The following is a 27,318-nucleotide window of genomic DNA, read 5'->3' as shown; positions in this document are numbered from 1 at the left end:
ACTTTAAGCACAAATAGTTTCACTGAAATTAATGGGGCTACTCCCATGCTTAAAGCTAATGTCTGTGTGTTTGCAGGATTGGATGGTTAGATTGTATGTTACTTGGGGCAGGCCCGGGGTGTGGTATGTTATGCAAAGCAGTAATTGTCACTGTTGCACATCCACCCACACTGTCACATCTGTGGCTTGGAAAATGTCAGATTAAGATGATGATGATCTGGTGAGAAGGTAGGCCCTCTTGTCTGAACTTCTGTGAAAAGGGGAACACCTGCCAGGCTTTGTCTGTGGACCTTACTCAGGATTCTGTTTGTCTTGTTACCACTGTAGAGTAAGTCTCTAATCTCATTAAAGCCTTCAAGATCATGAATGGTAGCTGGACAGAATACAGAAATCAAATCCCAGTGCCTCCTTACTACTGGTAGGGTGGTCTTTGTTTGGATGTACATTCCTGTTACCTTTCCCTCCAGCTTCTGATTTTTTTTTTTTAAGCATCTTCCCCTCTGAGTCTCAGATGCCTGCCACTGTTTCCCATAGCTTCTCCCAAAATCTAACCAAACAAATCAGACTCCATTCTTGTGGTTTTCTTGTTGCTTGAAACCTATCCAGTGACAGCACAGAAAACTCGTAGCATGTCTGTGATTTCTCTCTCCCCACCCCTCCTAGCTTGGAAAAGCGCTGAGCACTAAAGCTGACCTTTTTTGTATATTTTTAAAAGACCACACTGCCTTTGTTTACACTCTCCTTACATTTGGATAAAAATGGGACAAATTGGTATATTTTAACTGGGTGGAGAGGATGCTTAAATTCTGCAGAATTCATCCAAGAAAGTTTCTTGGATACTAAAGATGAGTGGATTTTTCAAGTCTTGCTTCTTGCACTTCTATCCTTTCTACAGAATACATACAGCTGGATAGAGTAGAGGAGCGGAATTATGGTGACAGGAATGTTGAGGGATTGATTTATTTTGATGAAATAGCAGCTATTTTTTCTAATATCTCTTATATATTAAGAGGCAGAAACATACAGAAGGGCAAATCTAGACCTAATAAAACACAAAATTTGATGCAAAATAGAACTGTCTAAATAAAAAGTTCAGTGTTAATATAAAATATTTGGATCATGCAAACTATTACTGGAATAATGACATGTCATTCTTTTAAAATCTACATTATATCTTATTAATTTCCCTATCCATCATTTAGAGAGATGCAGATGAGCCAGTTTATAGAAGCTTTTCACTTGGGCAGATGAAAATATAGCAGTACTTGCCTGAATTGGCTAAATTGTTATATTTTGGTTTTTCATGAATTCTGCTACAAAAAATGTGAGATGAAAAATCCAAAATCTACAGGTGCTATGGATTGTACTCATCATTGAAGAGGTCATTATGACTGACTACATAAATTGGTGATGGAAAAAGTGTTGCTTTAAATATTTTTACTATGACACCATCTCCTCCTATAACCAATCTGTGCCATATTGCGATCAAATTAAATGTATTTTGAATTTCTGATCAGAATATTGAAAATAACAAGTGCTAACATGCACATTGTATTATTACAGATAAGTCGTAAGGTTCACACAAAACCTTGTTCACTGTATTTAGTTACTGGAATCCTGAACTACTTTGTTAGTCTTTATTCTGGGTGTCACTTTCATATTTGTTTTTGTTTTTTAATCTTGTGAGTGGACTTTGTTTTTATTTCCTGTTTATGGACCATTTATCCAGGCTAGAAAAGATTGCCTGCCAAAGCATGAACATTTCTACAGCCAGTCATACCATGGGTGGGTGATTGACAACTCTAGAACCTTCTACCCTGTTTTCCTTTGCTTCCTGGTACAGATATAAGTAGTGCTTTATTTTGGGAGACTGTTTTTTGCCCCTTCTTAGAATCCCATGGCAGTTTTAAAATTTATGGGACAGTCTGAGATGTTTCCATTCTGCATCAAGCTCAAGCATATTGGTTACAGAACATATTGAAAAACTGTTGAGGTTTGGGTCCTCATTCATGCTAGCTCTTCAGTTCCTCTGACCCCCTTCTGATACTGCAGTCTTTGGTGGCTTGCTTAGCCCTATAAACACGTTACAGCAGTTCCCATAAAGATGTCCTGGTCATGAGTTATTGCTGCTTTTTTTTTTTTTTTTTTTTTTTTTTTTTTTTTTTTTTTTGAGACTCTACCTCTCTTTCTTTTACAAACTTTCAGTTTGATTGCTCTTAGTATGAGTTCTTTAAGGACATGTCTGGGTTTTAATGGCTTCTGCCAGCTTGCTGCATGTGTGGGTGAGCAGAGATAATGACCTTTATTGGTGCACTTATTTTAGAAACAGCAAAAATTGATCCTGGCCAGAAAATTTTAGTTTCCAGAGTAAGTCCTTATGGACATCTTTACTTTTTCCTTACAGCTTTTTGTCTAGATGTCAAACAGTGTCTCAACAGAAGAGAAGGTGGGCCATACTGGATCACTCACAGACCCTCCAGTTTAAACATGTGACTGACTCCTGCAGGTGCCTTCCCCCTTCAGTATTTTCCCCCATTCCCCTCCTATCTTCTCAAGAGATCCAAGGTATGGCATGTCTGGTACTATAGAGAGGACATTTATAAAACTTGAGTATGGTTGAAGAATTGCACTTAAAACAGCTTTTGATTTGAAGACATTGTCACCCACCATAGTTTGTGATGTTGCCCTACCTCTGTCAGATGCTTTTCAGTAACAGACTTGGACTGAAGCAAAATGCAGGACAATGTAGCACTTTAAAGACTAACAAGATGGTTTATTAGATGATGAGCTTTCGTGGGCCAGACCCACTTCCTCAGCTCAAATAGTGGAAGAGAATAGTCACAACCATATATACCAAAGGATACAATTTAAAAAAATGAACACATATGAAAAGGACAAATCACATTTCAGAACAGAAGGGGGATGCGGGGGGTGGGGGAGAGGAAGGAAGGTAAGTGTCTGTGAATTGATGATATTAGAGGTGGGGAGAGTGGGATGTCTGTGAGCTAATGGTATTAGAGGTGATAATTGGGGAAGCTATCTTGGTAATGGGTAAGATAGTTTGAGTATTTGCTCATTCCTTCCTGGAGAGTGTCGAATTTTAACATGAATGACAGTTCAGAGGATTCCCTTTCAAATGCAGATGTAAAAGGTCTTTGTAGCAGAATGCAGGTGGTTAAGTCATTGAGAGAGTGTCCTTTCTGATTAAAATGGCAAGAAACTGTTTTCTCTTTGTGATCTTGTCTGATATCTGTTTTGTGGGCATTAATCCTTTGGCGAAGTGTCTGAGATGTTTGTCCAATGTACATAGCAGACGGACACTTTTGGCACATGATAGCACAGACTTGGACTGTGTTGGTTGCTGTTCATATTCCCAAGTGACAATTGTTATATCCCATCTTAATGACCATATGCCTGCAACATTTCAGTTACCATCATTTTTCATGGGGTGAGGGTACCAAAGAGGTCTTGAATTGGAAATTATTCAAAATAAGAGTCTGCACATCCTCTTAAAAACAGTTGGAATAACTTCAGGCCACTTTACCATCATGTTTTCCAAGTGCCAGTCTGATGTATGCAGTGGTGTGGTCACTGTTCTTCCCAGGGTATCATCAGAGAGATCAGATGGGTGAGGTAGTATTATTTTATTGGACCACCTTCCATTGGTGGGAGACACAAGCTTTTGAGCATGCACAGAGCTCTTCTTCAGGTCAAAGAAATGTACTCAATGTCACAGCGAATTAACAGTTTTGCTAGCTACTAAAAATCATGGACTGACTAGACATACTGGTATTAACTGCTTATTACAACACTCAAACCTTCCCCCCCAGCTTCTCCTCCCCCCTCCCCCCCGCCTATCATTGGGAGGTGTTTTTAGGTCACATTACATGGAATGGTCCTTGGAAATAAGTTATCACGTATGCTGAACAATCTGTTCCACCTTATATTTAGCTGTGATATAGAGTATATTTCCCAGACGTGTAAGCTTTAAAGCTTATCTGGATCATCAAAAGGTGAAGAAAAAGATATTACCTCAACCACCTTGTTGCTCTAAGTTTTAGTCTGATGTAAATTTACAATGGTCATAGTGTATTAGATCACCTGAAATAGTGTGTCCAAGTACACTGAGACACGCAGCTATAATAAATAAAAACAAACGGGCACAAGTTCATGTTTCATGGTAACTTTTATTTTTAATGTTTTTTCGGTGCTCTCTTAAATTCATGGTACTAATACAGGAGACTTTGCACTGTGTGAGACTCTGGAGATTTTTCTAAGGTACAGTTGGTAATTTGACACTAACTTCTATTGAAAATCAAAGGGACTTAAATTTCCTTTTGAAAAGGGATTTTGACATTAACTGGCAGTTTGGATGCTAAGGTGCCTAAGTCTCTTAGCAGGTGCCATTTGGCACTTGTTTCTTTTGAAAATTTTCCTCTTTAAGAGCCTGATCGAAAGCTGATTGGAGTAAAGAAGAGATCTTTCAGTTCACTCAGTAAACTTTGAGGTAGGCCCTAGTTGCATGATTTTATGATTGCCATCTTTGGTCTTCCTCTTCCTTACTTTTTATCATTAGGTACTCATTTTGACATCTTATTTTAAATTAGATGGCAAACATCTTGTTTGTATAGCATACACAATGCATTCCTGATGTTGGTTGCGGCTTTGGGCACTACTGGAATACAAATATTTGGTAAATAAGGCAAATCGTTTGAAACTATAGTAAAAACATATAATTGTCAGATACCTAGATGCACTTAATTTGTTGAGGAAGAGTCAACGAGGTTTTTTTGTAAAGGGCAACAAAGCCTCACCAGTCTACTAGAATTCTTTGAGGGGGTCAACAAGCATGTGGACGAGTGGGATACGATGGACATAGTGTGTTTAGATTTTTCAGACAATCTTTGACAAAGCCTTTTGCCAAAGGCGGTTAAGTGAAGTAAGCTGTCATGGGATAAGAGGGAAGGTTCACTCATTGATTGACAACCGGTTAAAAGATTGGAAACAAAAGGTAGGAATACATGGTCATTTTTCAGAATGGAGAGGTAACTAGTAGTGATGGTTGCCAAAGGGTCAGTATTGTTTACTGCTCCAAATAATTCATAAATGATCTGGAAAGCGGGGTAAACAGTGAGGTGGCAAAATTTTGCAGGTGACACAACTACTGAATATAGTTAAGTCCTAAGTAGACTATGAAGGGCTACAAAAGGACCTCACAGAACTGGGTAACTGGGCAGCAAAATGGCAGATGAAATTCAATGTTGATAAATGCAAAGTAATGACAGTGTAAAACACAATTCCAACTATACATATCAAATGATGGGGCCTAAATTAGCTGTCCCCATTCAATAGAGATCTGGAGTCACTGTGGATAGTTCTGAGAACATTCACTCAATATGCAACAGCTGTCAAAGTCAATAATGTTGGAATCCTTAAGGGTTAGATAAAGCAGAATATATCATATTGTCTCTCTACAAATCTGTGGTATGTATATTGAATACAGTGTGCAGATGTGATGACCAATAAAAGTAAGTTGTTCTTCACACAGCGCATAGTCAATCTGTGGAACTCCTTGCCTGAGGAGGTTGTGAAGGCTAGGACTATAGCAGGGTTTAAAAGAGAACTAGATAAATTTATGGAGATTAAGTCCATTAATGGCTATTAGCCAGGATGGGTAAGGAATGGTGTCCCTAGCCTCTGTTTGTCAGAGGGTGGAGATGGATGGCAGGAGAGAGACCACTTGAACATTACCTGTTTGATTCACTCCCTCTGAGACATCTGGCATTGGCCACTGTCAGCAGACAGGGTACTGGGCTGGATGGTCCTTTGGTCTGACCCCGTATAGCCATTCTTATGTTCTTATGACCAAATTTCAAAAACAATATATTGAAATTGGAAAAAGTTTAAAAAAATAACTTGATAAATTCACGAAGGGTAGGTCCATCGAAGGCCAGGATAGGCAGGGATGTTGTCCCTAGTCGCAGTCTCTCAGAAGCTGGGAATGGGCGACGGGGATGGATCACTTGATGATTACCTGTTCTGTTTATTCCCTCTGGGGTGCCCAGCATTGGCCACTGTCAGAAGGCAAGGGTACGTCTACACTACAACGTTAATTCGAACTAACTAAGTTAGTTCGAATTAGCTTAGTTCGAATTAACGGATCCAGACTAAAAAACTAGTTTGAATTAGCGTTTTGCTAATTCGAACTAGCATGTCCACATTAAGTGGATCCTGAACCAGGCTTAAGGATGGCTGGAAGCAGTGCCGGCAGGGCATCAGAGGAGGACTTAGAGTGTGGAGATGCTGTCTCAGGCTAGCCGAGGACTGTGCTTAAAGGGTCCTGACCCCCACCCCGGACGGACAGTTCTCAGGGGTGCACCTCTTGCAAAGCAGTCCTGGCTTGGATTGCCCGGAGTACCCACACTGGGCACATCACAGCACTCGGCCATCAGACCGGCTGCACTTGCCACAGGCTGCCATCTGGGGAGAGGGGGCAATTGGGGGGCTGCAGGAGAGCTTCCACCCCCAGAAGCCCGCAGAGCCAGCCCAGTCCTCCCCCTCGGGGGCGCGTATCCCATTCCTCCCTCACCTCCTTCCACTTACCCTTCCCTAGCCCCCCTTCCTGATGTACAAAATAAAGATAACGTTTCTTCCAACATTGACTCTGTCTTTATTGAACAAAACTGGGGGAGACTGGGAAAAGGAGGTGGGAGAGGGGAAGAGAGAGGGTGGGAGAGGGGAGGGCAACTAAAATGATCAGGGGTTGGGAACAGGTCCCTTATAAAGAGAGGCTAAAGAGACTGGGACTTTTCAGCTTAGAAAAGAGGAGACGGAGGGGGGACAGGATATAGGTCTCTAAAAGCAGGAGTTGGGTGGAGAGGGTGTATACAGAAAAGTTCTTCATTAGTTCCCGTAAAGAAGGACTAGAGGACACCAAAGGAAAGGAATGGGTAGCAGGCTTCAGACTAGTAACAGAAAGTTGTTCTTCACAAAGCAAAGAGTCAACCTGTGGAACTCCTTGCTGCAGGAGGCTGTGAAGGCTAGAACTAGAACAGAGTTTAAAGGGAAGTGAGATCAAGTCATGGAGGTTGGGTCCATGGAGTGCTATTAGCCAGGGGGTAGGAGTGGTGTCCCTGCCCAAGGTTTGTGGAAGGCTGGAGAGGGATGGCATGAGACAAATGGCTTGGTCACTGTCTTCGGTCCATCCCCTCCAGGGTCCCTAGGGTTGGCCGCTGTCGGCAGACCGGCTACTGGGCTAGATGGACCTTTGGTCTGACCCAGTACGGCCATTGTAAGCTCAGGGCTCAGGGTCGGGGGTCTCAGTGGACCACCTTGATTTTCATGCACACCTGCTCCTGGGTGGCCAGGCTGGTAGCTCTCCTGCCCTAGACGGGCGCTTTCCTGTGCCTAGTGTGGAGGTCGTGGACAAGGTCCACGATGTCCGCACTGGACCAGGCGGGTGCCCGCCTCTTGTGATCCTGGGCAAGCTCCCGGGAGCCGCCAGCCTGGTCCCGGGAAGAGGGGGAGGGCTGGGAGGCATCGGGTGGCTGGCTCGAGCTGTGCCAGGTGCAGGGTCTGCTGGCTGGGTGCTGGCAGGCTTGCACCTGGCACAGGCACCGTAGCCAGCCCGTGCCCCTTTAAGGGGTCCAGGGCGGTGAGGGGGGCAATAGAATTTTCCTGGTGTTGGCCAGAGTGGCCACCAGGGATAGCTGGGGAGGGCTAGCCTCCCACTAGTTCGAATTAAGGGGCTACACACCCCTTAATTCGAACTAGGCTTAGTCCTCGTAGAATGAGGTTTACCTAGTTCGAACTAAGTGCTCTGCTAGTTCGAATTCAGTGAGAGAACTGAACTCTGGTGATAACTCAGTTTCTTCTATGCTTCTTCTTTAGAACATGTAGACATCTTAGTGGCACAAGTTATTGAACAAGGAATAAAGTCCCAAGAGAAATAAATTAAAGACCAAAAACAATGGGTCCTAATTAAAAGCATTTTATCCCTGCTTCACTAGTTCACAGCTTCCCCCAGGGAGGTAGTGACTAGAATTTATTTAAATTGCTTGGTTTGTGACTAGCGTTGATTCTGGGGGGGGGTCTGTCTAACTGGAGATTTAGTGCAGATAAAGTTGTGGTGTAAATGTACAGTGAGCCAGCCTGCTGTGCACACTCGGTCACTGTTTTCACCCTACCGAGTCGCACTAAAAGCACTGTATGTAAGTTTTAGTGTGCAGAGACAGGGTGCATATGGTGACAGTCGGGCAGGCTAACGTGCTGTACATTTACCCCCTGCCTGGCTGCCCTTAAGCCATGTAGACAAGCCCTTGGTCAAATTCATGTTGGGCTGCTTTCTGGTCAAAATGCTGTCAGTTGGTAGACTGAGCAAAGGATCAAAGGGACTTTCCTACCTTCTCATGAGTAGAAATAGCCTTTCCAGTACAGGGTTAAAAATGTTAGCAGACTTAATATGTGCACCTAATAGTGGAATACCATGGATTTCACCTGTAGCTCTTATTTTAGAAATTACCCTCCTTTAACAGATGGGGAAACTGAGACATGGAAGCCACAAAAGAGAGTGGCAGCAGACCTGGGAAGTAAAGTGCGGTTCTCTGCGCTCACAGTTGTTTTATCCACTGGACTACATTGCTAGTAGGAGTATGTGGGTCACGAGAGGAAGCTGGCTGACTCCATGGCATACCTGCACTGTGGGTGGCTATGTTTCAGTCTCCTGTCACGCATTCAAATATTTTTGAATGCCAAACATGCTTTAAATTGTATTAAAATTGAAGAATAAAACCCCAGTAATTTTGATGTCTTGACTTTTGAAAATGTCTCATCACTTCTGAATGAACCTAAAGAATCAAGAGCACTGACCAATATAGTAGCAGTATGTGGTCATTTGATGTTTGGTTTTTGTTTTGACGTTTCAAAGTGAGTAAAGAACTTCTTTTGACCTCCAAAGGAACAAGAAGAGTTAATCCAAGATTACCAAGAGCTGTACCTTAGGGAACGTTAAATCCCATTTCTCTTTAACCTGGTATTGTTATTTCCCTGTGGCCATGGACCTCAGATGGCAGCTGTCTGGCAAGTAGACAATATTTGCTGTTTACTACATAGAGATTAGGGGCATCATTCTCATTAAACTCTATCAATGTATTTAACTTCTTGGTGGTATTGGAATCACACATCTTGTATTCACAGACACTAGATGAGTTAAGGCTGATTGTAGTAAGCTGACAGAGGGGCCATCCAGTTCATGGTAGCAGGTCTGCCCAGCGGAGTTGGGAGACACGCGTGTGGCTGGGAGCCACAGTAGCTCAGTGAGGCAGGGATCTGCAGTATGTGTCTGCCCGGTAGGTCCTGAATCCCCGGCACAGTGTGCACAACTACCCTGTGGGTCCTGGAGCCAGGGCAGCAATGGCTACAGAACGGGATTGGTAGGGCAGTGGGGCCAGTAAGAAGTGAAGTGCCAGCTGGGAGAGCAGCGGACCGGGTGGGGGGAGGGTAGAAATGACCTCCCATGGCCCGGCAAAATCCCTCTTTCAGGCCTGGTCAGGTCCTGAGATTGCTGAACCAGGGAGGTCCAACCTGTAAAAGGCTACTTTGTGACTATCTTTTGGTTATTATCCAGTGAACATGGTTTTCTGATGCAACTAAGATGCCGATGCCCTGAAACTTCACATGCTTCTAAAAGGAGTATTTGTTTCTATAGTGGTTGCAATAGCAATAGTCTACACTTTCTCTTCCATAACTTTTTATAAAAATATTCTTCATTCTGTGTAATACTTCACTGTTGAAGATGCCTATAACTTAACATGGATTTGATCTTCACATTTTTCTACTTCAAAAGGCCAGTAAACTATTATTATTATTATTATTTTTTTTTTTTTTTTGGCTTGCCGGCTAACCAGAGCCAACCAGTGGCATTCAATAGTAAGTAAGGGTGTACTGATAGGCGTATTCATAGCAGACTATGATAATCTATGATAAAGCTCTCAGAGATCTTATGAAAGTGAATTTTTTTTAATATAGGTGACTGCTTAGAGGGAGCATCTTTGACATTCTTTGCAGTGCTCTTTAACCCAAACTGCTCTTAAATCCAATCATTAATAGGCCTCCAAGGAAAAAAAAAATCTTTCTTTATATTATTCTGGAAGAATCCCCTCAGCAGGTGTTAACTTCTTTTGAGGAGATGCTATTTTTATCTTGTTTCTATTAGAAAATGACTTTGTGAGCAACATGGTGAAGGTGTAAAGGTTGGGATTTTTATCTTTAAGATCTACTTGAAAACTCCCCCCACCCCGTATCAATAAAGATAAACTCTCTTCTCCTGATGACCCCTGATATTTTGAGCTCTGTAACTGAAAGCCACTGTCAATTTGTGCCATAGACTGCCATCTGAAACTTCCAAATAAGCTACCTTAAATGAACAGTTTTGTCTGCAGATGTAAAAAATTTCAGGTTTTCAGCTGAATTGCACTTGTAACTTTCAATGTGTGAAGAGCTGAATCCTGTTTATGTATAGGATAAATTGGGTAGGTAGACTGACTGTGAAAGAAGCTTCTTAAGGCAAATTGAATAACAATCATAAACATAGTAATTATGGATGAGCATGTGCAAAACTGATATCTTAACCCACAATGACAAAAGATAGACCACAGTGGGGATAGGGATGTGAACGACTAGTTGACGCACTAGTCTCCTAGCCGCTTCCCCCAACGCCTTGCTGCCTTGTATCAGAAAGAGGCAGCAAGTGGGGTGGAGGGAAGGAGTGGGGGTGCTTCAAAGCAGCAGTGCCACGTGGAGCTCAGAGCCAGACCCTGGGCTCCACAGGGCGCTGCCGCTTTGAAATGCCGCATGCAGCCTGGGGCCAGCTGGGACTCCCCAGCAGGCCTGGGCTGCATGTGGCGTTTCAAAGTGGCAGCGCCCCGTGGAGCCTGGAGTCAGCTGGGGACTGCTTGACAGACCCCATGGTCCCTGCAGTGCTTTCACCTTAGAAGTGTAGGAACAGACCTGGGGTTGTTACTACACTTCAAAGGTGGAGGCGCCCTTATCAACTAATCGAATAGGTGATGCAAACTGCATCGATTGATTAGCCACTTTAATTGAAATTTTACATCCCTAAGTGGGGATCTATCTGAGCACAAGAGTCTGTTAGTGTGGATCTCTTTGCCTTAGAGATCATCTTAATGAGATTCTTGGCTTTTAAAACAGTACCATTTTTGCTAAAGGAAAATCACTGTTGGTGGTAAAAGTACTGATTTTCCCCCTCCCCCCAAGCCTTCAACCACACAAGGCTAGTCAACTTCTATTGTAGGTGAGATGAGGTGTTCCGTATAGAGAGATGAATTTGTGAAAACATGTTTTTAGTGTTCACTCTACAGAATAAAGCACTTTTTCATTTTGGGCATGAGTTGGTAAGTATGGTGCATACTTTTGCATGGGCAGGGCTCACATTTTTGGCTCGCAATCTTTGTTTTCTGAAAGAGCTCCCTATTTTTTTTTTTTTTTTTAATGTAGAACTCTCATTTCTCTTTATAGATAGGTGAATAAAATCTATGGTCAAGTAATGCAGTAATTATTTTCTTCTAAATATAAGGTTTTGGTTTGGGTTGTTTACTGTATTTAAAATAAACAGAATTCTGAAAAATACTGCTGAATAATTGTTTTCGTGTAGTCCCTTACGGCAACTTTTGATTTCTTGAAATGGGGCATTCTGAAGATTAAAGAATGGGTAGAACTCATGTTGCTTTTCCCTCTAGCTCTTAGTAACTGGAGTCTCACTTAAAATAAATTTGCCTTTGCATGTCCTGAATGTGCCAAATACCATGCATGTTGAGCACGAGTTGTATCATTAATCAATTCTTCAGACTTACCCATAGCTTGTGTATTATACTGACTGAAAACATAATTTTAGGGCCTTCAGAAAAAATACACTGAATTGACTAATTGCAACCTTGCTATATAAATTTATAGAACCCCGTAGAATAAAGTCAGAAGTAGGAAAAATACACATATGGAATATGAATGGCCTTCTCTTTAAACTTGAAACTGATGCAAAGTGAATGGGGATTTTTTTTTCACTGGGGTTGATTAATAGGCTTCCACCAGTCTGGGGAGGTTCCATTTCTGCAGCATTGCTGACATACTTCTCCCTTTTTAATCCAAGCCCCTGTAACAATATTTGATACTCCTAATAAAAGGGGTGAAAAATGGAAATCTCTTGAGTAAGTTGGATACAGTGAACATAGTTTGAGATGTTGGATAGTGATGATATGAGGTTTTTTTTAACTTTAGAGTGGCTCTTAGCATGTTATATCAAGATAGCAGAGGGCAAGCAGGAAATAGAGGCACTTGAGTTCAAAAAGTTTTGGGGATAAACCAGTAACCTCAGCCAGAAGGGTTGAAACATGAAAGATTTTAAGGATGTGTTTTGCCACATTGAAGTGGTCTGTTAACAGGAAAGTCACAATGCATGTGTCAGTTGGAATTTTCAGTTTAGAAAAGAGGAGACTGAGGGGGGCTTATGATAGCGGTATATAAAATCATGAGTGGTGTGGAAAGGGCGGATAAAGAAAAGTTATTTATTAGTTCCCATAATAGAAGAACTAGAGGACACCAAATGAAATTAATGGGTAGCCGGTTTAAAACTAATAAAAGAAAGTTCTCCTTCACACAGCGTGTAGTCAACCTGTGGAACTCCTTGCCAGAGGAGGCTGTGAAGGCTAGGACTATAACAGAGTTTAAAGAGAAGCTAGATCATTTCCTGGAGGTTAGGTCCATAAAAGGCTATTAGCCAGGGGATAGAATTGGTGTCCATCGCCTCTGTTTGTTAGAGGCTAGAGAGGGATGGCAGGAGACAAATCGCTTGATCATTGTCTTCGGTCCATCCTCTCTGGGGCACCTGGTGTTGGCCACTGTCAGCAGACAGGATACTGGGCTAGATGGACCTTTGGTCTGACCCAGTACAGCCGTTCTTATTGTAAAACTAATCTTTTTAAAATAAAAGCATCAGCACTGCACACGGAGCACCAGCCATGTGTAAGCATTATAAAGTCTCAGCAGATACTGTCACCTGGACATGCATACCCATAACTGATAAATACTGCAACAATGATAAATTCAAATGCTTGAAACATGACAAACTGTAAGTTAAAGGGGGGTATACATTTCATGGTGAAGTGATCAGGTTTGAAACATGTTATTAGGGGGATGGGAATGTATGTAATATGCAGTAATTGTAGCTCTCTATCTTAACTGAAGTATTGGCTTTAGTATTTGTTTACCTTTCTCTAAGATTAAGGGCTTTGCCAGTTTAGTACAAAGAAAATTTTGCCCATCTCAAAACAAGTTGGCAAGGAAAGTTTCTGGAGGACATAAATGTAGAATTTGTCTTAAATGGGACCTTAATTCTAATATCTGATATTTTATTACCAGAGGTTATGTAATTTTCATAAAAATGTGAATAGCTATTTGTAGAGTCGCATAGACCTAGATCCATCTTCCTTCATGTAGATATCTTTTTGTTGCAGTCCCAGCTTAGTAGCTGACCACTCTTACAGGGTATGGTAAGAGAGCAAAGATTCATATGATTGATGTGTTGGTGCATGTTTTAGAGATGTTAGCTAGTAGTAGACTTTTCACTTCCTCTCCACCCCCTCCACCCCCACAGTCTCCATGAGAGGAAGCAAGGGTGGGGGGAAACAGGAGCTGGTGCTGGGGGGGAGCAGACTTTTAAAAGCTGATTTCCCCCCCCCCCCCCAGCACCAGCTACATGGTGCCACCCCCCCCCCCCCCCCACATCAGAGGCAGTGGGGGTGAGGAGATAAGGGAGGCTGTTGTGAAAGGAGGCTGTGGGCAGAGGCTGCGAGGGCAGCAGTTCCTGTCTGCGGGGGTCCAGCAAACAGGGGCTGGTGCTGGTGTAGCCTCTGTTCATGGTGGACAGGCTGGGCTGCTGTGAATAGGAGCTGGCTGCTGGACTCAGCACAAACTGGGACTGAGCAGACCTGGCTTGTGCTGGTCCGGGATGCTGCACCTTTGCATTTTAAATGTCGTAAGAGGTTGGCCCCTTTTACTACATTTAAAATGTAGAGCTGTAGCACAGGTGGCTGCTAGAGCCAGCACGAGCAAGCTCCGGGAGCTACCCCTGCTGTGGCTCTACAAGATTGGTCCTTATCGACTAATTGTGTAGTTAATACAGTTTGTATTGACTACACGATTAGTCAGAACTACCCACAATTTAACTTTCCTTGTGTGTGTTTTATTTTGGCAACTTTTTTGGACGTGCATTATACTCTCACAGGTATCACAGATTTTCTGTTAATGGTGTGGTGAATAAAGCATCAGGCTTTGATTTTTTTTTTTTTGATAGCTTGAGAATCTGAACCACGCAGAAGTGTGGTTGCATTTTCATAAAAGTAGATGTGTTGCTAGTGTTAATTCAGGTGAAGTATCTTCAGTCTGTTGCATATATGGCTTTCATTTCATTGGCATTCCACCAACATATACCAGCATGTAATCTGCCAGTTGGAACACAAGGTTCCTTGAACTGTAACATATTTGGGGGAAGATGGTTTCTTGTTAGCCTTCCACTCCTAATCCTATTAAACAGTTCCTTCTCTGACCTGAACATCCATCTGTGCCTTAGGATAGAACCGGGATGATCATGTGATTGTTGTGTTGCCAGGCAAATCTCTCCTATGCAAGGGGCAGCCAGTAACATTTAACTCTTAGATGCTACAAGGCTAAATTTACCCTTAATGAGTAGAAATTTCAAAAGCATCTTCATTGCATTTTTCAACAGTGATTTAGATTTCTCCATCTCATTGACAGTAAATAAAACGAGTTCTTAAGTGCCTACATCAATCACATGAGACTTGGGTGTTTCTGAAAAGTGTGCCTGATTGGTCTATTCTGTTTGATGTCCTTGCCATCATATTTGCTTGGACTCTTTAAGTACTGAAGATCTTTTTTGTTTTTTGTTTTTTTTCTTTGCTGTTGCAACTCCTAACCCATACATAAATCTTTTGTTACATGCTATCAAGCATCCCCAAAGAAAACTGTGTGTGTGGGGGGGAGGGGGGTGGAGTCACCAACACTTTTTTCTTTGAAATAAACATGTGTTGAAATATCTCTGGTAATACTATTGCCTGTCAAAACATAAACAGTGCAGACATCCCCCCCCCCCTTTTTTTGGCGGCAGATATATGGTAGCAGATACCTGTTTCCTATGTTTTAGAGTAGGAGTTGAACTCCAGGGAAAACTGGTGAAAGCTCGTAACATGTTACACTGACTTCTAGCAAATAATAGAAGGGCTACAAAAAGGAAACACATTGCATTAATTCTAATAAAAAGGGCTACTAAAGGGCCACCCAAACACTGTTAGGATCATGACTGTCAAACAAAAGATAATGAAACCAGAAATTAATGGGCCAAAATTGATGCATCAGAAAATAGATTTCACTGGTGGACAAAATGAGAGGATGGACTATTCTATTTTTTGTTTTTTTTGAGAATCCTTGCAGGAGAGATAAGGGAACTAGAAGAAACAAGCTCTACCACCATGGCTGCCAGCCCTATCTTTTCTTGGGATGCCAGGATCCACCATGATACTATTAGGCCTTCACCATCCTGATCCTAAGAAATGTTGTGACCAGACTAGGCCAGGGGGAGGGACCCACCAGCCACTTCCACTGACCATCATCTGAAATGTAAATTTGTGTCCATGTTGTGCCCCCCACCTGATGGTTCTTTTCTGTCTCTCTCTTTGTAGTCTGTTTGCTTGCTAAGGCAGAGTCTTAACACAGACTGTCTCTTCAGCCACACTGTTGTAAGTCTGTGACCAGAGAGGCAACTTCAAAACAGTGCTTTAAATAGTCTGATATTGGTACAAGATTGCCAGGTCTGGGAGTGGCTGAGAAGATGATCTCTCTAGCAACAAGGTTTCAAGTTAGTTCCAAAGATGAAGCTGTATTTTCTGTTTTTTGTTGGTTTTTCTCCCCTTGCTTGTGCATGTGTGTGTCTGTTTTGTCATTAAGGCAAGCACAGCTAGACTTTAACAGTAACAATAGCAGCCAGCGCTCCAGACACCTCCACTAACTTTCTCTTTTCCTCCCCTACCCTACTCCCAAGTAAATTGACAGTTTGAATACCACCTAATAGTGTCAAAGGGATGTTTTCCTTATAAAAACACTCTATAGCTAATGGGGGTAAGGGACTCTGTTGGTGAAAACCTTCTCTAATACTTAACATTTAACATTTATTTTCTCTTTTTCTGAATAATTAATAAAGGGTTAAAAAGAAATGAAGTGTTGCCATGGAACTAAGCAAGCAGAGGTTTCTGTACTCTAAATCCTGACCTTTCTTTGTACAATGACAGGGCCATGTTAACACCTTTCACTACTGTGTTGTTCCATTGAATCCAGCCATCCTTGCAGACTGAGTCTGCACATTATGTAATATTCTCCAGCTATCTTGGAAATGTTTGTATACCTTGTCAAGCTTGTACAGTGGTTGCAGTTTTGTTTTAGTAACTCTGTTTATCGCTATGTGTTGATCCTTTCTCTCACTTCTGCGTCGTCTGATTATCTACTTCCAAAACCTGGGCCTCACAAAGTTTTTGGGACTTCGGCTTAGTCTTGTGATCTGGCTTGCCAGAAGTTGTAGTAAATCTATTAGTAAATTATATCCATTCTTTTAGATTTGTACCTTCTTTTGGAGCCAGTAACCAAGCTACCAGTCAAAATATACATTAGTATAGGGGTAGCAGAAAGGTGGAGCTGATCTCCAAAAATGTCACCATTCCTCCTCATTCAGACTGTACTTCTCTCTTTAAGGGTGCATAGAAATGTCCATTTTATCATAATACATATGTACAGAAATTCAGACCAAAAGAGGTCAGTTGTTAACATGAACAGTAATTTCTGCTGACTTTTTTTTTTTTTTTTTTTTTTTTTTACTTGAAGCATTCTTCTGAAGATGACAATTATGAGGGAGAGGAAGGAGGTAAGAGGAGGGGCTAGGAATATTTTTGAGCTCTCTTGAGTTTTCTGTCCTGCCAGGCCTCAAGTTCCTCTGGGAATGGTGCTAACTGACGGATATTCTTTTCTGTTTATGTGCACTGCCACAGGCTGGAGGCAGTCATCAGGGAAAAGTGGATCAGGAAGTACTGCTGGCTGCTAGCAAAGGCAGCCCCTTCCGAAGCTGATTTTGTTTTTAGTGGAAACGATGTAAATGACGGTCATGATTGCACTCTTCCTTGTAAAGTGATGATGGATCCACAGAGAAAATCCACATCTAATTCACTGGCATTTGTGTTTGCAAAACAAACAAAATGTGTATCCTTGCAGCGAGATAAGAGCATAACTTGGTGTTCTTGGGCACAGAGTCAAGTGATTTGACCCAAGGTCACCTGAGAGGTTGGCATAGCTAGGAAGAACCTATGGCTCCTGACACCAAATCCACTGTCCGATGTATTAGATCAAGCTGCCTCTCAAAACAAAGGGAATTGTCTTTATAACTCATTCTGATACTGCTTGTGTGGAGAGTGTGCCAAGCATACCTACTTTCCTGTCCAGTGTGCAGGGTAGTTGGAACATGTATTTGATTCTCTGGTTTAATCTCCAAGATGGTGATTGCTTACATAGAGGATAGGATGTGCTCTTTAAGATGGAGGGGTTATCTTAATGAGTATGAACTTTCATTTCAATTGGGTTTCAGATATATTTATTTGGCCCTCCAGATTTGGCACTTGGGTGGTAAGTCTTCTCTAATTTATACTTCACAAGCTGGTTACAGGTTTCCTTTTATTATGGAGAGTATTTCCCATGTTTAACCAAGTTGTACTAGAGTTGTTTTTGATCTTTAGAAAGTGGGCAGGCCAGTCATAGTGCTGTGTTGGTTTTTGTTGTGCACTCTGGAGACTGTTCTGCTTGGTTCTTATCTGCAACTTGTGTTTCCCTGATTGCTGTCTCCATGACAATTTTTCATTCCAACTTTGGTGAAAATCCAAACTATCTTCAGCATCAGGAAATAAACATGAAAGACTGAAACATCCCATTCGAACGGCATTTTGGGGGCAGGGCCACGTACACCCCAAAGATCCTCAAAGCCTTTTTGCAGATCTCGCTGAATCTTACAACAGACGGGGTAGAGTGTGTGTCACTCTGGAATATCCTCCAGAGTGTGGTATTAAGCACACACTCAAACAGAAAAATAACAGTCCTTGAAGACTGATCATACCCCTTGTTGGGTACATGCCGTTGTGTTTTATTGTAGCTGTAAAATGGGTGGGTGTGTGTGTGTGTGTGTGTGTGTGTGTGTGTGTGTGTGTATACAAAGGGGATATGTTTATGATGATTACGAATTGTTAAACCAAAACTATAGTTACAAGCACTATAATGCTTTGTTTTTAGAAGCAGCTTTTCAATATTTTTGTGCTTTTAATACAATGCACAGCTATATTGCCCTGTGAAGCCACCTGTTGAGACACTCCTTTGAAAACAAAAGTCTACACTGAATTGTCTGAAAGTTCAGCCTTGAACATAGATGTTCCTCTGTGCTCCAGATCATGAAACCAGAGTGTGATTTTTTTTTTTTTTAAGAGACTCACTACTGCATCAGGAAGGGGGATTAATAAACTCCCATGTGTAAATTCATTGGAGGAGAGGCAGGAATTGAAAAGAGCAGGCTTCCTTTAAAAACACATGGAAATGCTTGAGAACCCCTCTGCAAGTGTTTTAACTTTTCATAAAATTATACAACTGTTTTAGCAGAAATAGACATTGAAAGGATTTTGGTTTTTTGCATAACTGATTTTATACTCTGGAGAGGACACAGAATCTTTATTGGGGAAAGTTTAGTTCACAAGTGAAACTAATTCCTTTCCTCCTTCCCCCCCTCCCCCTTTCATCTTGTCTTTACATAAATTTACTGATCCGTGTTGATTCTTGATGTGGTTGGCAGGACAATGAGAACAAGTTGTGCTGACAGGTGAACTTGCTCTGAGTTCTAGTGCCTCGGCTTGTAGTTCCTGCACTGTTCTGAAAAAAATACCGAGTTGTAACATGCACAAGAAGTCAGAGCAAGTTTTACCAATAAAACATGTCATTCATTCACTGAAGTGGTGGTGAATGTCTTTCTTATAACTGGTTGCTAGGGCTTGTGGGTATTTCCCCCCCCCCTTTTTTCTGTGTGTGATAGCATTTTACTTTAGAGGTGTTTAAATATTCTGATTTTACAATAACTATACTGTGTTTTTTAATTTTGTAAAGCTTATACAGAAGAGAAGACAAGTGCAAATGAGTTACAAAAAATGAAAAATACTGGGGTGTAATTTAGGAAATGAAATATTTTATAAAATACACACATACTTGAGCATTTTACTGAACATATGTATTCCTATGGAAACAGGTAAATCTTAACTCCCTCAATGCCAATTCAGAGATGTGACACTCGCTATTTTAATCTAATTAGATTTTTTTTATGGTGCTTTGAATGACATCATTAAAGATAAGCAAAATAATCAGTTAATTATTTTATTAATAGAAAAAATAAAACTAACACAATCAATCAGTTCAGTCTCACTCTAGGGAACTTTTCCATAGAGTGTAAACCTTCTGAGAGCAGGCTCAAGGTGATGATGTCACTATTCTTTAGGGAAGCTAAGACAAAACTCTGTAATGAGTTCTATGTTAGTGTATCAGCAATAACTAATGCAATTTCATAAACAGTAAGTAACCTTTGATGCTACTGGCTTGTATTTAAATACAAGGTATTTGCAAATCAAGTTTCTCTTGGGAAATTCTATCATCTTAAGGATTTAAGAAATAAGCAAATTTTTTTTCACCTTTTTGTGTGGAGATGAGAGGTTACAAGTAAACAAAACATTTCTTACTATACATAGGGTTTTCATAGTTTTACAGAATTTTTATTTAACTTTAAAACAAATACATTTCTGCAAATTTTTTTTCAAATTTTCTGTGTGGTTTTAAACAGTTAAAAAAAAAAAGAGAGAAGGGGAGAAGACAGAGTAACAAGAGGCTCCTTGCTGCACTCCTTGGGGACTTTATAAATCAAGTAGTATGCATCACTTGAGTTTGAAATTTTAAAATATTTTCCTATCCCTTAACCCAGAGGTCCCCAACGTGGTGCCTATAGGCGCCATGGCGCCCACCAGGGCATTTGTGTGCCCGCCAAATGATCTGGGCTGGCCCTGCCCCGAGAGCATGGCACGTGGGCGGCCCCTGCCCCAGGCGCACGGCACATGCATGGTGTTGGCCCCGGGCACGCGGCACATGGGCGGCCCCTACCCTAGGCACATGGCACACGTGTGGTGCCAGCCCCAGGCGCACAGTACATGCGTGGTGCTGCCATCGCCACGCGGTGCATGTGCGGCCCGCCCCCAGGTGCCTGGCAGCCCCAGAAGGTTGGGGACCACTGCCTTAACCTATTGTCTTGCTCTTTGCCTATTTGTCTTGCTCACTTCTGATGGCTAGTTGTGATAGTCTACAGTAGTTTGACCTACAGTTCAGTTATAGTCCTATCAAACCTTCTATGCAAGGCAAAACCCATAATGATTAACACTTAGATATCTCATTCTAACAAAAATGTAAAACTACTTAAAAACAAAATAGAAATTACAAAGCTGCCTTGCAGAGTCTATGACTCCTATATGGAGATCAGTACTAATCTATAGCCAAGGGGAAGAGAGATTCTTGAAGCTTTTTGTGCCGTCACTTACTAGGAGAAAGCAGAACTTTCTATTTTCTTTTTTTGAAAAACTTAAAAAAACCCAACAAATTGATTAGTAGCACCTTGAATATTAACAAAACATGTAGATGGTATCATGAGCTTTCATGGGTGCAACCCACTTCTGGAGTATTAGACGTCCAGATCCAAGAATAAATAAGGGAAGTCGGGGAGGGAGGAGGGAAGAGAGAAAAGGACAGGGAAAAGATAGAAAAAAATAGAGACACACAGTGAGTAGATAGTCCAAATAGTTACAAGAACAATTAGCACCTGCATTGGTTGGTTGGTTAGTTAAGTCATAGGATGTGGACAGTAGTGTGCAAGTCAACTGATGTCTTTGTTCATACCATTTGCATAAGAATTAAAGTTGTGAATGAAGTTAAGTTCCAACCCTTCTCTGTTTATTTGGCTTGTGAAATTGGCTTAAAACAAAACAGTGACTTGGAGATCCATTAATGAGTATCCAGGTAGATGAAAATGTTCTCCAACAGGTTTTTGGGTATTGCCTTTTTGGCTATCTGATGTGTCCATTAATTTTTTTGAATGACCTTGAACAATTCATTAATCCACCCATCGCCTCTTCTTCCCCCCAAAAAATATGAAAATATAAGCTCAGAAGGTATAATTCTCTGAGCATCACATATATGAAATCTTCTGAATTTTAGGAAATGTACAAATAATACATATATTAATTAAAAAAATTGTTCTAATGATTATGGTTGCAAAGAACACTTTTCAGATGTGAACCCAACAAAAACCAGAGGGGAGTGGGTTCCCTCCTTGCTCATGGGGCTGTAATTTGATATTAACAAGAGCAATTTCATTGCTGCTGCTACTGTGAATGCTGTGATATCAGTTCTATTCTCAATAATCCAAGTTAATTTCGCTCAGTAAAAAATACCCAGGATCCTCCCCCATCTGAGATGTTAAGGTGTTGAGCTTCTCATCAAAGATTGCTGGATTTATATGGTGGTTTTCTTTCTCCTCACCAAGTTCTTCATGTCTATTCAGGACCAGAAGGTTTAGTTCTTTGGCTTATAGGTGGTTGAAAATTTATATCCTTTATTTCTAAATTAGGGCTCTTGGTCTTGTCTCAGCCTATCCTCCCTTTTCTTGCCCACAGTTCTGCAAGTGCAAATAATTATAGGTGATTTTTTTTTATCCAAATGTTTAAACATCAAATTTTCAAGTGCAGCCAGGTGTTATGACATTGAAGTTATATATGTGGTTGCAAAAAGAAGCAGAAGGAGTATTTGGAAAAATTTGGCCCCAATAGTCTTTATTTTCACTAAAAATTTCCCATGTCAAGCAGTCCCCAATTAAATTCGTCAACAATTCTTGAATAGCAATATAAGTGAATGGATGATCTCGTCTTGTACAATTCTTCATTCCTTTGTAATAAAGGAAATTTGGGATCCACTTCTTCTGTATCATTTTGATCTATTCTGAGGGACTCTTTCTTGGAGGCTTGTAAATGGAGAAGCAACTTTCTGTCTCAGTTGAAGAAAACAGATAACTCTTTCAGCAAGGTTTATTTTTAAGGTCAGGACTGTTAGAGTAATTGCACTGGTGTAATGTGAACTCAGCCTTGGCTGTACTGGTTCTGGAGGGTCAAAAGGACTAAAATAAATATTGTAGCATAAAATATGACTCCAAATTCATCCAGCAGGCAGGCCTCAGTACGACTTTTTTACATGGTTACTTTTCAGAGTTGACCCACACTCGATATTAGAAACTGAACCTTGACATTTTGTGACCTGGTTATTTTTTCAACAATAAAGTTGCGTTAATCATAATTTCTTCTGTCTTATTGGGTGGATGGGTTTCTGGTGTGTGTTGTATGAAATGTAAACATAATTTTCATTGGTGCTGTAACTTTATTGAAGTACTCCTGAGTGTTAGGACCAGAAATGAGTGGTATTCCCAAGTCAAATGACCAAAGATGATATACCACTCCATTCCATCATGCATTTGGATAATTTAATGTATTTTTCATATGTTTAGTTTTTTGCATTTGTTAAGAAAAGAAAAGTATTTACTGGAAAAACAAAATGCAATACTAAGTTCTTATTGCATGGCTTCACATGTGTGTCAGGGAATTATGAAATGTAGGAATTTGTGCAGGTTTACATAGTAATGGGTTATATATAATGAGTCTTTTGTTCAAGGACTCCTCCTAAAGAGGAGGTAAGACCATCCTCCTAAAGAGGAGGTAAGACCATCACACTAGGTATGCAGCTTCCTCTTATCACAATTTAAAGCAGGGTCAGGGTTTGGTTGTGCAAGTAAATTGGGATGTGCCGGTAATGGAATTGCTTCTCGTAAAACCATACAGAAAAGAGGAAGACTCACCAGGCAGGTGAAAGGGGCTGTGCCCCTCTCTTTCTCCTGTCCAGGACTGTACCAACACTGAGCCTCCCATTCCCTCAACCATTCTTTAGTGAGGGAAGGGGGAGGGGTGCATCTTTGCCTCCCCAATTTGTACGGGAGCAGTGCAGGTTGTTGCCCTTCTTTGTGGAGTGAGGGGAAAGTGCACAGTTTGCTGCATCCTTCACTTTTTAGCTCAGGAGAGCACGGGGCAGATAAACCCGGAACTTCCCCAGCTGGGAGAGGGGTGCTTCTCACCTGGCCCTAAGCTGCTGCGGTGAGAGAGGGTTCGGGTAGTCCTCTCTCCCCGGGGAAGTCTGCTTATTGAAACTCCCATCTCCATCCCCGAGCAATGATTCAAATGAAGCATATGCATTATCATTCAATTTTCAAACCTCCCGCCCTCCTTCCCCGTGCCCCAAATTCAGTTAAGGACCTGAGACATGCCAAGTAAATCTTCTAGTATGCCATAAAGCTATCTTGAAAACCATTGCTCTAATTTAAACTACTGGGGTAAGAATTAGCAAGAAGCAAATCTCATAGTTCACAGAACACTCATTTTAGATATCTGCTGGTTTGTGATACTGAGTTATCCACATAGTGTGTCAGCATGTGATAACATTCAACTAGGGTGTAATAACAGTAATATAGTCACATCATGTCAAGCTTATTAGGTATTGAATGGACATACTTTTTGTTCTGTTCGTACAGTGCATTGCACCATGGGGTCCTGGTCCATGACTAAGGCTTATAGGTGCTCTGGTAATACAAATCATAATACAGCATATTTCAACCTTCCATGAAAGGTCCCTGGTGTTCATTTTAGCTCGCTTCTCTGATTGTGCTGCCAAAATAGGAAGAGCTTGCTCAGTGATGCCTCTCTGCCTTTCTGAACCAGAATTGCTGCCTGAATTGTATTGGAACAGTCCCAGATCTGCTTTAATGCCAAGAGAACACAAGAGCAGCACCAGTACTGTGGTATGCAAATGCGACCTCCATTACTTAGTGCCAGAGAAAATATGTATACATCTACTAATGAAAGACTAATACATATAAAAATACCTTTCATCAGTACATTTCCAAGCCGTATTCACAGATATTGCTGTGTGCTGGTTTTTTGCAGAGGGGAAAAGATAAGGCATAAGAATGGCTACATGGGTCAGATCAAAGGTCCATCTAGTCTTGCATCTTAACTATTGACAGTGGCCAATGACAAGTGGTTCACAGGGAATGACAGAACAGAGAATCATCGAGTGATCCATCTGCTGTCATCCACTTCCGCCTTCTGGCAAACAGAGGCTAGGGACACTTGGCGCATAGTGTTGCATCTCTGACCACGCTGGCTCATAGCCATTGATTGTCTTATCCTCCATGACTTCTCCAAAGGCCACAGAATGAATCGTAAATAGAATCTGTTTCATGATAAATAGTCCCATGTTTTCCGTTTTGGACCACACCATTTTTTGAAGTTTGTCTAGCAGAGGGGAGGAAAGCGTCTGGGAAATATTAGTGCCCATACTCAGTCACATAGAAAAAACACAGAACCATCATGTTGGCATAAGATGTATACTGTCTCCAGAATGGTTGGAATATTGCTATTGGTTACAAAACTAAAAATTTCTTCTAGAAAATGCAAGCTCTCTGGAAAATGCAGTACAGGTTGAACCCCTCTAGTCTGGTGATGTCTGTGGTCCAGCGTGATTTTCAGTTTGCTGGCTGTCTGCTTATCATGGGAGAGGCCACATTTCCTGTGGTCCCATAAAGCTTGTTTATAGCCATCTGCCATGGCTCTGTTCTGTGCTGTTATTTAGCTCCACTTTACCTCTAAATGTCGTGTAAGATCCTAGTAACAAGTGGACATGTTGGCAATGCCACTAAGCATAAGCATGTCTTTTATGGTTATTTCCTTATATCAATACAGTAACAAAACTAACACTTTGTTATGAAGAGAGCTGATAAGCCTTGGCCAGGCATAGGCTTACGTAGAGTGTGTCCGTACAATCCTACATTATTAAGCAGTGCTGCAAGCATTATTCTGTTTATTCACCTCCACAAAATAAAAATACCGAGACCCACTCGCTACAAATATTTACCTTTCATGGTTCAGCAATATGTCTGGTTTGGCACCTGTCAAGTCCCGGGGGTGGCAGACGAGAGAGATTTAACCTGTAGAAGGCAAAGTGCATTGCCTCTTTTGGGGCTATTTTTGGACTAATTTATATTCTGAGAAATGAATATGATGGTTGATTGGATTTTCTGTGTTTCAGGTCCCCTGTTCCTTTTATACAAAACATTTTATTTTTCAGTTTTAGACCTGGAAGATCCTTCCGTGGGTAAACATTATTCTCTTCATGAAGATCTAACCAGAGCTTAGCAATAACCTCCTATGGGAGCCTTTGCATGAAGTCCTTTGTAATAAAAATGACATCAGCCAAAAGATAGGGCCGTCAAATCTTTGGGGCTACTTTACCTTTTCTGTGCTTCACATAAACATTTATGTCTGCCATTCAGTGGCTGAGTTCAGTAAGCAGAATGACTGATACAGTTCTAACTTGTGACTGAGGTGAAAGCAATACAATTGCAATCTTACATACGTGTGCTATGTTTGTTTGTTTAGAGATGCATGTTAAAACACATGCAGAACTGCAATATTTATAGAGTATAACTTGAGCTTATTTTCTCCACAACTGGACAACCAAATCCTCCTAAACAGACACATAGAAGATAAGAAAAAGAAACTCTTGAAAAGGAAGGCCACATGCATGTGTTTCCTGTTTCTTCATTAATTTATATATAACTTTATTTGGCACTTTACTGTGTCAAATTGACTTAAAACATCCCTTTGAAATTAATTTGAAAACTTGATGATGATTGGTTCTGCATTTTGCAGATTTTCTTAAATGTATTTCTTAAATACAAAACTTCAGAAAATATTTATTTTATCTATGTATGCAAAACAGTGTGAGGTAGCGTCTCCTTTCAAATCTTTCATATTCTGTGCTTGTACTTTCTTTTTAAGCTTGAAATAAGCAGGTGGATAAGAACTAAGTACAAGAAAGTGTGTTCTTGTCTTTTGGTATCAGAAACAACTAGATTAGTGATTTTGGTTTTTTGTTTTTAAATGCGCAGGATTTCACTTACGCATTTCACTCTTCCTATATAATAAGTCTATAATTGTAGACTTGGAAATATAACTAATTTCTATTTTTTGTTTTTCAATTGCCCCTCCCCCCTTTTCTTTCTTCCCTTCATTGTCATTTATACAGGATGGACAAACATTTTTTAAATTTGTAGCTTGCTTCTTAAAACTGTATAATAAGTACTTTGGAGAACTTTCCCCGGAGTTATAATTTGGCTAAGTTCCTCTTTCAAAATTGACTTTTTGGATTTAAGGGCCAGATTTTCAAAAGATGTGTAGGGACCTAATCATACAGGTCAGCGTTCAGTGGGATAGCTTTTAAATCACAGATACTTTTTAAAAATTTTAGCCTTTGTGTCCTTGGAAGAAGTATATCATTAGTACTCAGCAGAGCTTGGAGATAACATCTTGTGAGAACTTCCGGAATTTGAATGTGTTTGTCCCAATTTGGGATGAAAAGTAAGAATTTGAAGAATTTGAAAAATTTTATGGGACAAAATAAAAAAGTTGATTTAGCCGGATTCACTGTGATATTTTTCAATACAAAAGAGAAACTTCACAATTGCAGACATTGGAATCTTTCATTTCAGTTTGTAGCTCTTGGACTGTTGCCAAACTAACGTTAAATTGAATTCCTCTATTGTGGCAGAATATTTACTTATTCCCATCCCTCCTGGCATTTCCAACCCACCATATTATTAGCATTAATAATAGTACTTTTTATTTGGATTGGTATGACATTTATGACTATTTTGTATACAAAGATAATTACATTCATGTTCTCTCCCCTGAGCTTCACATAGCTGACTCTGCACCTCTATCTTCCTGTGTTTTGGTCTTTTTAAAGTGTGCTAGAGAAATTCTATATCTCTGCTTCTTTACTATTTCTTTATGGCTAAATAGGCTGTTCACTTCAAGACTTAAAAAGAGAAAAATAATAAAATTCTCAACTCTGGTATAGCCTAGCACTATTCTTTAGTTAAGTGCTGTTGGGAGTGGTGGTTTTATAGTTTTAAAACTTACTTCAGAGAAGTACAGCATGTACTTCTGTTGTTCCTTGTGTGTTGTA

At 40.8% G+C, this 27,318-nt stretch overlaps 1 protein-coding gene across 2 annotated transcripts in view; it reads left to right on the top strand.

The window, feature by feature from the left end:
* The window catches only part of PPP3CA (protein phosphatase 3 catalytic subunit alpha), a 333,809-nt gene that overhangs the window by 10,292 nt on the left and 296,199 nt on the right, over nucleotides 1-27,318 (top strand). Inside the window, exon 2 of one of the 2 annotated variants that reach the window (XM_075929664.1) lies at nucleotides 2,405-2,565. The exons of the other annotated variant lie outside the window; for it this stretch is intronic. The gene's annotated coding sequence lies outside the window, so the exon portion shown is untranslated. The remainder of the gene's footprint in view (nucleotides 1-2,404; nucleotides 2,566-27,318) is intronic. 2 annotated transcript variants of the gene reach the window in all.

The sequence above is a fragment of the Pelodiscus sinensis genome, chromosome 5 (assembly GCF_049634645.1).
Source record: "Pelodiscus sinensis isolate JC-2024 chromosome 5, ASM4963464v1, whole genome shotgun sequence".
In the NCBI taxonomy this organism is placed as follows: domain Eukaryota; kingdom Metazoa; phylum Chordata; order Testudines; family Trionychidae; genus Pelodiscus; species Pelodiscus sinensis.
This window is presented reverse-complemented; position numbering and strand designations above follow the sequence as displayed.